Consider the following 10,005-nt stretch of genomic DNA (forward strand, 5'->3'; position numbering starts at 1 on the left):
TTGAAAAGGTTCTAATCTTCAAAATAGCTGACAGTTGTCTCGGCTTGCTAAGAGGAGGTCTGATTTATTTTGGGTTTATCTTTTCATCATGGGCTTTATTGTCAGCTGTAGTGGGCTTGTTTCATCGTGTGTGAAAAAATCTCCACCAGATTTCTTATTGGCATATTTACAGACATAGTGTGCTGTCCAACAGCTGACATATTGTTTATACTGCAGTTTGCCTGCATGCAAGATAGAAGATGAAAAATGGAGCATAGTGTGAATTGAATGTATGTGATTCCTCTGCTATCAGTAGCCGATGTTACATTTGTCTGCAGACATTTTATCAGGCAGCATCCTAAAGTGATTTGACTTGGTGCAGAATTATGTAACTGTTTAAACTGTCTGTGGTGAGTTGGGAAAGTGGAGTGGAGAGAGTTATGACGAAAACACTGTTAAAGACCCCTGGTGGTCCCTGAGCCGCACTTTGGGAGACACTATTTAAAGTTTAATGCAGCCTATGGCATGCCAAACAAACCACATTGTATCAAAGAGACACCATACACTCAGTTTATGGCAGCGGATGGAAATGCTATATTGTGAGCTTTGAGTTGCTTTTTGTGTTGAGCGCAGCTCCGAAAGGACGATTATTTAAACATATGGTAAAAAGTGTGTGGATACCAGAATATTATGCCTTTATGCGAGTGTTTAACTATGGGCACAAATATGTCTACTCTTCTAGGAAGATATAATTTTTGATTAAGTCTAGAAAATAGTAAAGTAACAACAACAAAAAATTGTGTGTAAATAAACTGGTTGAGATACTTGTCAAACACAATAAAGGCGGCAAGTAATTTTCGCTATTAATTGATCAAAATAAAGACAAAGATATACACAATGACACACAGAGAGACCAAAACAACAAAAAAGACAATTATCTAGAAACAAAATTATCTAAAGGAGAAACAAAAAGACCATAAAGAGAAACAAAACACACAAAATGATGCATAATGACAGCAAAGAGATGCAAAAACAACCTTAATATCTGTATGTCTTACACATAGGGGCAGTGGTGGGGCCCTCTGCAAATCTGTGTCCAGGGGCCCTTTGCCCCATAATCTGCGCATGCTCTATATGAACTGATTTATCATTTGTAAAATGTCACATATTTTGCTTGATCAACCATCCACAGCCCAAGGACTTAAAATTTGCAATCATGCAGAACAAAGGGGCAAATTCTCACATTTGTTAAACTGAAAACAACAAATAATCAGCCGTTTTCTTCATACATTATAAACTAATAATCAATCATCCAAACTGTCAAAAGTCGATTAACTGGCTAATCATTTCGGCATGAGACAGTAACATGCATTTTTTTCACCTAACCCACTGACACCACACAGACACATCATCCCTACAAACACACATACACGCGCGCCCCCGCCCAAACCGTGTGCGCAAGCAGCGTTCCAGCGCTCCCTCTCAACGTCGCTCAACTTGAGAGTTGGATGAGCAGCAACTAGTACCAGCCGTGGTCACGTCGGTATTTACGAGATCCTGTGGCTGAAACGAGGCTTTTTCGACTAAGAAAAAAGTCCACATCGGAAAAAACTATGGACACAAAGAGAGTGGACACCATTTCTGGCCGGGTGGACGCTGCTGTTTCTTCACCTGGTAGGACAGTGATCGCATGTTTTGGCGTTCATCGATAATTTTGTGATTAGTGCGTGTTGTCTTGCATGGGGAAAACGTCAGGCAAAACCCAGCAGAAAAAAACCGCAGTTTAATGTTGCCGTGCTTATCGGTCAAAAAATATACACCTGGCACTGTGTAACTTTGATTTTGTGTTATAATAGGATCACTCTTTAATTCGGCTTGTAATGAATGCAAAAACAAACACGAAATTTGATGAAAGTAGCTGTTAAGTTACTTAAAAAAATGTTTTCGCTAGCTGATTTCACACTGCCCTGTAAACGTTCAAATGACACCTAAATAGGCTAGCAGCTGAATTTAGTGAAGAGAAAGTTGTAATTTTACGGCAGGTGTACGTTACCACCATTTTTGTTGAAAGGCAACATTAAATTGATGTATTTTTTTTGTCATGGACTTTTTCTTGTTTAAAACTTGCATGCCTCTGCAACATAAATGTGTTGTTTTTTTGTCTCGACGTAACTGTAGAGTTACGTTTGGACTTTTGCCTTCTCTTGAAAGGAAAATATGGTTTGTTGATGGTCTTTTTGTGTGGGCGACCTGGGTCAATTTGTCAGGGATTCAACAAAGCTGCTGCAGTTTTTTTGTTCAGTTCTGTTTTTCTGCTGAATATTTACCTCTAGGCATTAACATAGTTTTGGTTAATGTTTAGAAATCAGTGTTGAACTAAAGATGTCTCTTTTTTATGTTTATCTGCAGCCCACACTTTGTATGCAGGACACTTTTGAACCCCTTGCAATAGTTGAATTTGAGTATATGGGCACATGGACATAAGTGAAAAAAAATCCCATATTGGATTCGGTAGAACAAATCCTCTCCTGGGTTCCCCCCTCCACAGTACTTGGCCGACATCCAGAATAACGATCACTCAGTTATAGTCCATAGGTCTCCCCTCTGGCTTCTCACTGCCTCTCTCGGAGTCACAAGAGCAGTTAACTGCTCATCACTCCTGGCTCAGGTTAATGTTTGTTTGCACACCTAATTGACTTCTAATTATCCTTTGATAAGGGTATGAGTCAGAAGTTGAACTGTTGAGAGGTATTCCTCTCAAACCTAATACTACTTCAGCTAATGTTTTCTTCAATTGTGTGCCTGGAATTTAGATTTTCTCTCACCCGCTGCATGAAAAATGGGAAACAGTATTGTGTGCAACTGCTCAAATAGCTGCTATTGAATGGTAAAACTAGTGCCAGCTAATTAGAACAAGCAGACTTTAACAAATGCTTCTAAAGGGGCAAAAAAAATCCAGATCAACATGGGTTTGGGCCCCGAGAACATAATATTTAGCTTTTGACCAGAATTAGTCATTAGTTGTGGTGAAGACATCTGATGGTTATGTGTTGTTTATTTAATTTCCCAATTATTGGATACTGCAAACAAGTGTTGTGTTATTTGAGGATTTTGATTGCTATTCTCTGCCCTAAAGAAGCTTATTTAAAAAAAGTATGACTTTTAACTCAGATTTTTACTTATTCTGAAAGGTTTCACTATAGTTTACATTGAGTAGCCTTCCTTGCTTGCTGTAAATGGCACCCCTGACCAAGTTTCTTATTGTCAGGGGACTTAAATTTCAGTTGGTCTATAGCAATTGAGATGGTTAGAAAATATGCACTGCATTTGTTACTGGACCTGTTTATAAGTAATCACCGATTCTTGTAGAGAGAAACCAAATTGTCACCTATGTGATATTTCTTTGTCAATGCTCTTGTTTTCTGAACTCTTTCCTCACTCTCTCTTAAGCCCCCCACCACTTTGTCCCCAGTGGGCCACCACATCATGATCCCTCCCCGGGGAAATCTTAAAACGTAACGATCGCCCCACAAAAATGCTACAGTCACCCAGCCATGAGCTGATCCTCCCAAGAGCTGCTTCCTCGGTGCAGTGATTCTTTGCATCAGTGCCTTGGAGCTCTCTCAGATCACCATTGCAACTTCTGTTGGTGCGTGCCAACGGCTCCCCTAGACATTTCTCTCCTTTAGTACTGTATCCTTGAGTTTCAGAAAGGAGATGTATGAAACGCAGCCCCGTAAGGTTTTATTGTTCCGAATGAGCTACTCTAAGCACCACGGCCAGCTCCGTTTTTTTTTGTGCTGGAGTTGTTGAGAAGAAGTTTGTGCTTTTTGTGATAAATGTCCTCTTTTTCTTTGTGTCAGTATGAGTTATCATAACTAATTATGCCTTGTATGGTATATCCAGGGCCTTCCAACAGTGATAAACAACATTAAGTAATAAAACATAAACAGAGAAAATTTTACCATGAGGATTTACCTCATAGCTGTTGAATTAAAGCTTCATTAACTCTTTGCATTTAATTACTTATGTTTAGCCTGCTACATGCATCATATTTTCCAAAACAACTAGTTATTAAACTCAAAACTTTGCGATATGTATGCAATGTTGGTACACCAGTGAGGACAAGTCCAAGCATAAGGTGGAGAGTTAAAGGTCCAGAAGGTCAATCAAAATACAGATCTGCATATGTATGACTGAACAAGTTACACTGAGAACAAACAGAGCTTTCTGAAATAATCAATCTTTTGGAGCACTGAGTCAGTATTTAAATATTTGAGCCAGTGATTTATGTACTTTGGCTTCGATGCAAGCAATGGCAGCAACCCATTTGCAGCATTTATAATGTTATCACTGAAGTCATTAAGGTTTTAAGAGAGTTCACAGAGTTTGATGTTGCATGTTTGGACAAAAATAGCCACCTTCTTTTTTGAACATTTGGTTCGATGAGATGATGATTTTGGGCAGATGAAAATGGCTTAAAAACTAAGCCTAATCTTAATTTATATAATATCTGGAAAAACGCAGATGGTTATTAGCACGTGGCATGTTTCAATTAAGCTTGTCCTTGAATTGTATGCTGCAGTCCTTGTGCTAAAAGTATTTGTTTTGCAGAGGCAAGAAAGTAACTGTAGTGTATTTAGTCTGTTCTCAGATGTCAGCTTTGAGCTTTTATGGTGTTGAGAACTGACCACATGCGGTGTGTGTTTTCTCAGCAGTTGTCAGCCAGTGGTCCCGAGATCACAGTGAAGCAAAGAAAAAACTGCTCCAAATCTGTCAGACAGCAGAATGGTGCGTGTGTTAGCTTTTCAGAGGGAAGTTTTGACGGCACAGGATCACCGATCTGAAAGTTTCTCTGTCATGTTAACAGCAAAAGATGTGCCGTTTGATTTGTTATTGGAATAAATTACAGTGTTCTGGTGGTTTGAAAGTATGAAGGAGAGATTATTCTAATAAACCTATTTAAAGGCCACTCAGAATTTGACCACATTATTGTTTTAAGGACTGACATTTTTAGCAAGGGTCAGCTTCATAAAAGACCCATTTTGACAGCATGTTTGAGTGGCTCTGTTATTTTTCTAATTGAGAAAATTACAGAGATAATTGTGTCATTTGCCGTCTTGCTTTGCTCTTTTTTTTGAAGAGAAATCTGCAAGAATCACTCATTTTTCAAATCTGTCTTAGTTTTACGGTCTCTTCACTCTATGAATAGATTCAAATTGGATTTGATTCATTGATTCATTAAACAGTCAGATTTGGCACATCAGATGGTCTCAATGGCACACCAACTGCTGTGAAGTTAATAGTACTCCTTAGCATCAAGATGGGACCCATAAATAAGTCTTTACCATTGGTAGATTGTTTTCATGACCACCTGTGTGCTTCCCCTCTACCTGCTGATCAAAAGCTGGTCCTTGGTCAAATCCAGGATTAACTGTACCACAAACTTCCCTGCTCACCTCCTGGGCTACCTCCAATTAGATTTTGTTTACTTTGGATCCAGCCTTTGTTTTTCCCTTCGAGAGACTGGGTGGGGAGCATCTGCTTGCATGGACCATCTGCCTTGGGACTCAGGCCAGAGAAGAATAAGGGAAGGAGAAGTGGAAGGCTAATAGGATGAGATGAGGATACAGGGACAGAAAGGGAGAGGTGGAGGAAGACAGTGATGGATACATGGGGTGGCTGATTGGGGCGTAGAAGCGTCACTAGTGTTAACCGCATAATTGCTGTGGCGAGAGAGCAGAACATAAGGTGCTTGTTTATGATTGCTAAAGGCTAAAAGAAGTGGCCCGCCTTTCATGTTTATATTTCCACCCGCAGGCTTGTTTACGCCACAGATTCACTCCATTTGACTTCCTTGGATTGAGTGCCAAACAGCCGATGCCAACTGGGTGGCAGTGCTTGGCCTTAGCTTGCAAATGCATCTTTCTTTGTTTGTGCCAAGGTCATATTGAGGATAAACCAGATTCCCTGGTGCTCAGAAGAATGACAGAAAAAAAAACTTTGGATGTGACAATTCCCACCTTTCTGTCCAGAAATTGAAATTTAGGTGCTGCTCCAAACAATCCCATTTCTGCCCACGCTCATGGTTTTGTAGGTTTCCTACAAAAGTCATTGAATTTCATAATCATATTTTCCAGGCCTGTAAAAGGCATGGAACTGGTAAAAAACGTTGAACATTTTCGAAAAATCATGGAAATTTGTGGTATGTCATAAATTAAATGACCTTAATACAACATAATGGTGAATGTATTTTCTGTAGCTGACAACGTAACATAGCTCTAATAAGCATACGTATGACAATGTTTTGGTTATGTTTTTGTTCATTTGTCCATCACGAAAGTTTCTTAATTTTCTCCCAGGACGGCATATCTCAGTCTTCATGTATGCCCACTTGGCATGTCAAATAATTTTTAAGCACTTTGAGCTTTGGGAAGGGGCATGCATACTTAAATCACTGTATCTTGTATTTATTTTACAGCCAATTTTTAAAGAAAAAATTTTTTCTTTGTGTTTTTATTTATTTATTTTTCTTTATTTTTGGATTTTTGTTTTTTTAAATAGAAAATGTATTAAAAATGTAATTTGTTTTTCTTTTTGGAGATTTTTTTAATGAAAACTTTAAAATTTGGGACAGTTTTTTTTCTTTTGAGAAAACGAGTTTGACAGACATGTTTTCTTTATATATCACCAAGATGACACCATTTATCACATCCAGAAAGTGTAAAAACAGAAATGATCATTGGTGTTTTCACATTTCTCATGGTCCTTGAACACATCGTGTGGGATGCTGTTTGAATCTTGTATGACTGAAAAACACTGAACAAGTAGAAGAAAAACAAATATTTAGGGTCATTGAAAAGTCATGGAAAACTTATGAAATTTTGTCCATGAAAAATGCATGGGAACCCTGTTTATGAAGTGCTACGTAGTAAACAAAGTATCTCTGGAGAAGTTTATTCTGGGGAGATCAGACTTTTTTGTGGCACACATCAAATTGTGTTTTAGAAATAATATGGTTAGAGGCTGAAGTCCCTCCCAACTTTGTAGTATGCCCCATTAACATGTCACGGTGTTGTTTTATCTCAGTGTCTTTATAGGTGTTGAACAGACAGGAAAGAGTCAGTGATTTAAATTTCTGGTTAGCACAGTTTGCATAGATGTGCAGTGAACTGACTGACCTGCCAAGAAGTTTGTTGCACTTCTTCAGACTGGAAGGAAGATGGAGGAAATGCCTTTTGGATCCTTAAGCAACTGTGAAAAATGTCCATCTATTTTTAGGTTAAGTAGGCCACTAACATTTCATCATAGAGTTCAGCATCGGAGAGTTGACTTGCTCTGTATTTGTTACTTTTCCAGTCAGATAAAGGTCTATTGCATAACAATTTATTTTCAGTTGATGACTCCTATTATAGCAGTTTGCGCTGTGGCAAAGGGTTTGCGACTCTTGTATACAAAGTTCATGTGTCCCCTCATCACAGAGTGCATGTCTGTCAGGTGTGAGTAGTTCATTAGAAGTAATTTTTTCTTTTTATGACCTCTTGTGTTCACTCATTGTTTCTAAGCTTATTTTAAAAGAGTAAACTAGATTGCTTAAAAGGAAAATGTAGTAAAGCAAAACCGAGCGTAGTTATAACCTTCTGATCCTTTTCTCAATGGCTAACCTCGGTGCTTTCCCTGTGACGGGGTGGCAACCTTTTCAGGGTGTATCAACTGATACTGCATACTGATCTGATACCACTTTTTGATATGCAGTATGCCTATGCTGTCATGCTTTCATGGTCGTTCAGCATCCAGTGTGAACCCAGCGTTACACACACATTTAGTCAGACCTTAACATAGAGTTGAATTGAATAGATTGGCCTCCGATATCTGATCAAGATTTTTGAGTAAATATCAGCCCGATAAATTATTTTACTATTGGATTGGTGCATCCCTATTTTCAGCTGCATGCTGGGTAAGGCTCCAGCACCTTACAAATTTATTGGATAATTGCCAGTATTAAATAAATAGTTATTGGTGACCTTCGTGTCTTGATATAGGACTTAGTTTAGCTTTAGATTTATTCCCTCATTGTTATATAGATCCTGCTGTTTGCTGTTTTTCCATTATGCTCTGACATGTTAACCCTTTAACATTCACATCCTGTTATTGAGTTCAGCTCTTATTTTCATCTTTTGCTGCTTTGTTTCTTGAAGATAAAATATATTGTGGGACTTTGAATATTGCCTGGACAAATGAGTAATGGTGCATTACTATGTAGATCAGATTCAAGTTGTGAACTTTGTCGCTATCACGCCCCCAAAATTACTCTCCACTGTGCCCCGTAAAACCTGAAAAATAAGAATGATAAAATGAACATTGAGAAAACCAACAGTATGTCTGGTTCGATGAGTCTTTCCAAGGAGTCCTTGATGAAATGGTGTCAGAGCTGAACATCATACAGGCCATATGTGGAGGCAGGCCTGGCATGAGTGGCCAACTGGAGGGTCCGTCTGTCTTTCTTCTCGTCCCAATGGGGGGGCTCAAAAGCCTATTCTGGGCTCTAGTCCCTCCAAAAGTCCACGTCCTACAGGGTAGAACTGCCAGCACTTAATATAGACCACACAATACTAAACATATCTGTCATTCCGATGGGAGGTTATGACATGTAAAGCGTACAGACATGATTCACATGCCAGCCTCAGTCCATCTTGTTAATTGTGGTAGACCTGAAAATAGATTGGAAATATAATGACAGTTGGCGGAGAATAACAATGATTGCCACTAGGCTTATCTACACTGGCTTAAGTCATTATTTGTAGATGTTTTTCAATGTGATGTCAACTAACATTCAACCTTGAAAGGAAGAAATGTGTCTACTGGATTGCAGCTGTGGCATCCATGCAGTGTACAAGGCTGACACCAAGTGGTTATACACAGAAAATGATGTCTCAGTAGAAAAGACTCTTCATATATTTTTCAGCCAGTTCTTAAGCTTTAAACCTGCATACAGCGGGTAGATGTCTTTGCACCGTTTGCTGTGTTATGTATTTAAATACTTTATGTATTGATATTACAAGAAGATGCGTCTGTATGCCCTTTACCTGTTCGAGCCTAGTATGAGTTAATATCAGGTCAGGTGTGGGTTTGTGCATACTCATTGCATTACAGTCTAATGTGTCTTACATAACACACAGACCAGGTTAGGATTATATAGTTGGTGATGAAGCTGCCTTTTTTCAGTACAGATTAATTTGAACTGGGAAATATTCACAATGTAGAGGCTGAAAAGGAGAAATGGAGCATTTTTGCTCCAAAAATGATGAATCAGTTATTACATTTTTTGTTGATTGACAAGTGGAATGACTGATTGTTTTGGCAGTGGCTGCTTCTTCAGTTTCTGCTTTTAATTTAATTTTGAACAAAAATATTTGTACATAGTTAAGTGCAGACCAGGTGATCATTTTTAATGGCGTCTGTGGCAATATGGACATAATATTTATTTGTGGTGGACCGCCACAATTAAATCACCTGACACCACAAAGAGATATTTGGAGCTGGACTTTTAATTAGGAGCAGAATATATGGCATATAAAATATCCAAAAATCCATTTCTGGTGTAGTATTAAAAAGCAGTAATCTGCTCAAAATTAATCAAAATCCCCCTTTTTAAATACAAACATCCTTCAGTTCTCCTGTTCACTTTTTGGGTTAATTTTAAAGTTTATCAGTTATTCAGTATTTTTATTGTTATTCTTGAAAAATAATATTTCATACCCATAAAGTATTACCCTTACTCAGGGGGCGTCAGTTAACTCAATGATATAAATGGGGTCCCTTAAAGAAAAAAGTTGGGAACCACTGGGTTAGGCTGTATTTTATGTTTCTCATGACATTTTGACGTTTCTCACAACATGTAATGAAGATTTCTTGTCAGTAGTGATTTTTTTTCCTTCAAAACAACTGCGTTTGTCCTCATTGCTTATACAAATATAGATGATAACTTTCCTGAGCTTTACTCTACATTGGTTATGCAATGGCAAA

This window comes from Plectropomus leopardus, chromosome 23 (genome assembly GCF_008729295.1).
Source record: "Plectropomus leopardus isolate mb chromosome 23, YSFRI_Pleo_2.0, whole genome shotgun sequence".
NCBI lineage: Eukaryota > Metazoa > Chordata > Actinopteri > Perciformes > Serranidae > Plectropomus > Plectropomus leopardus.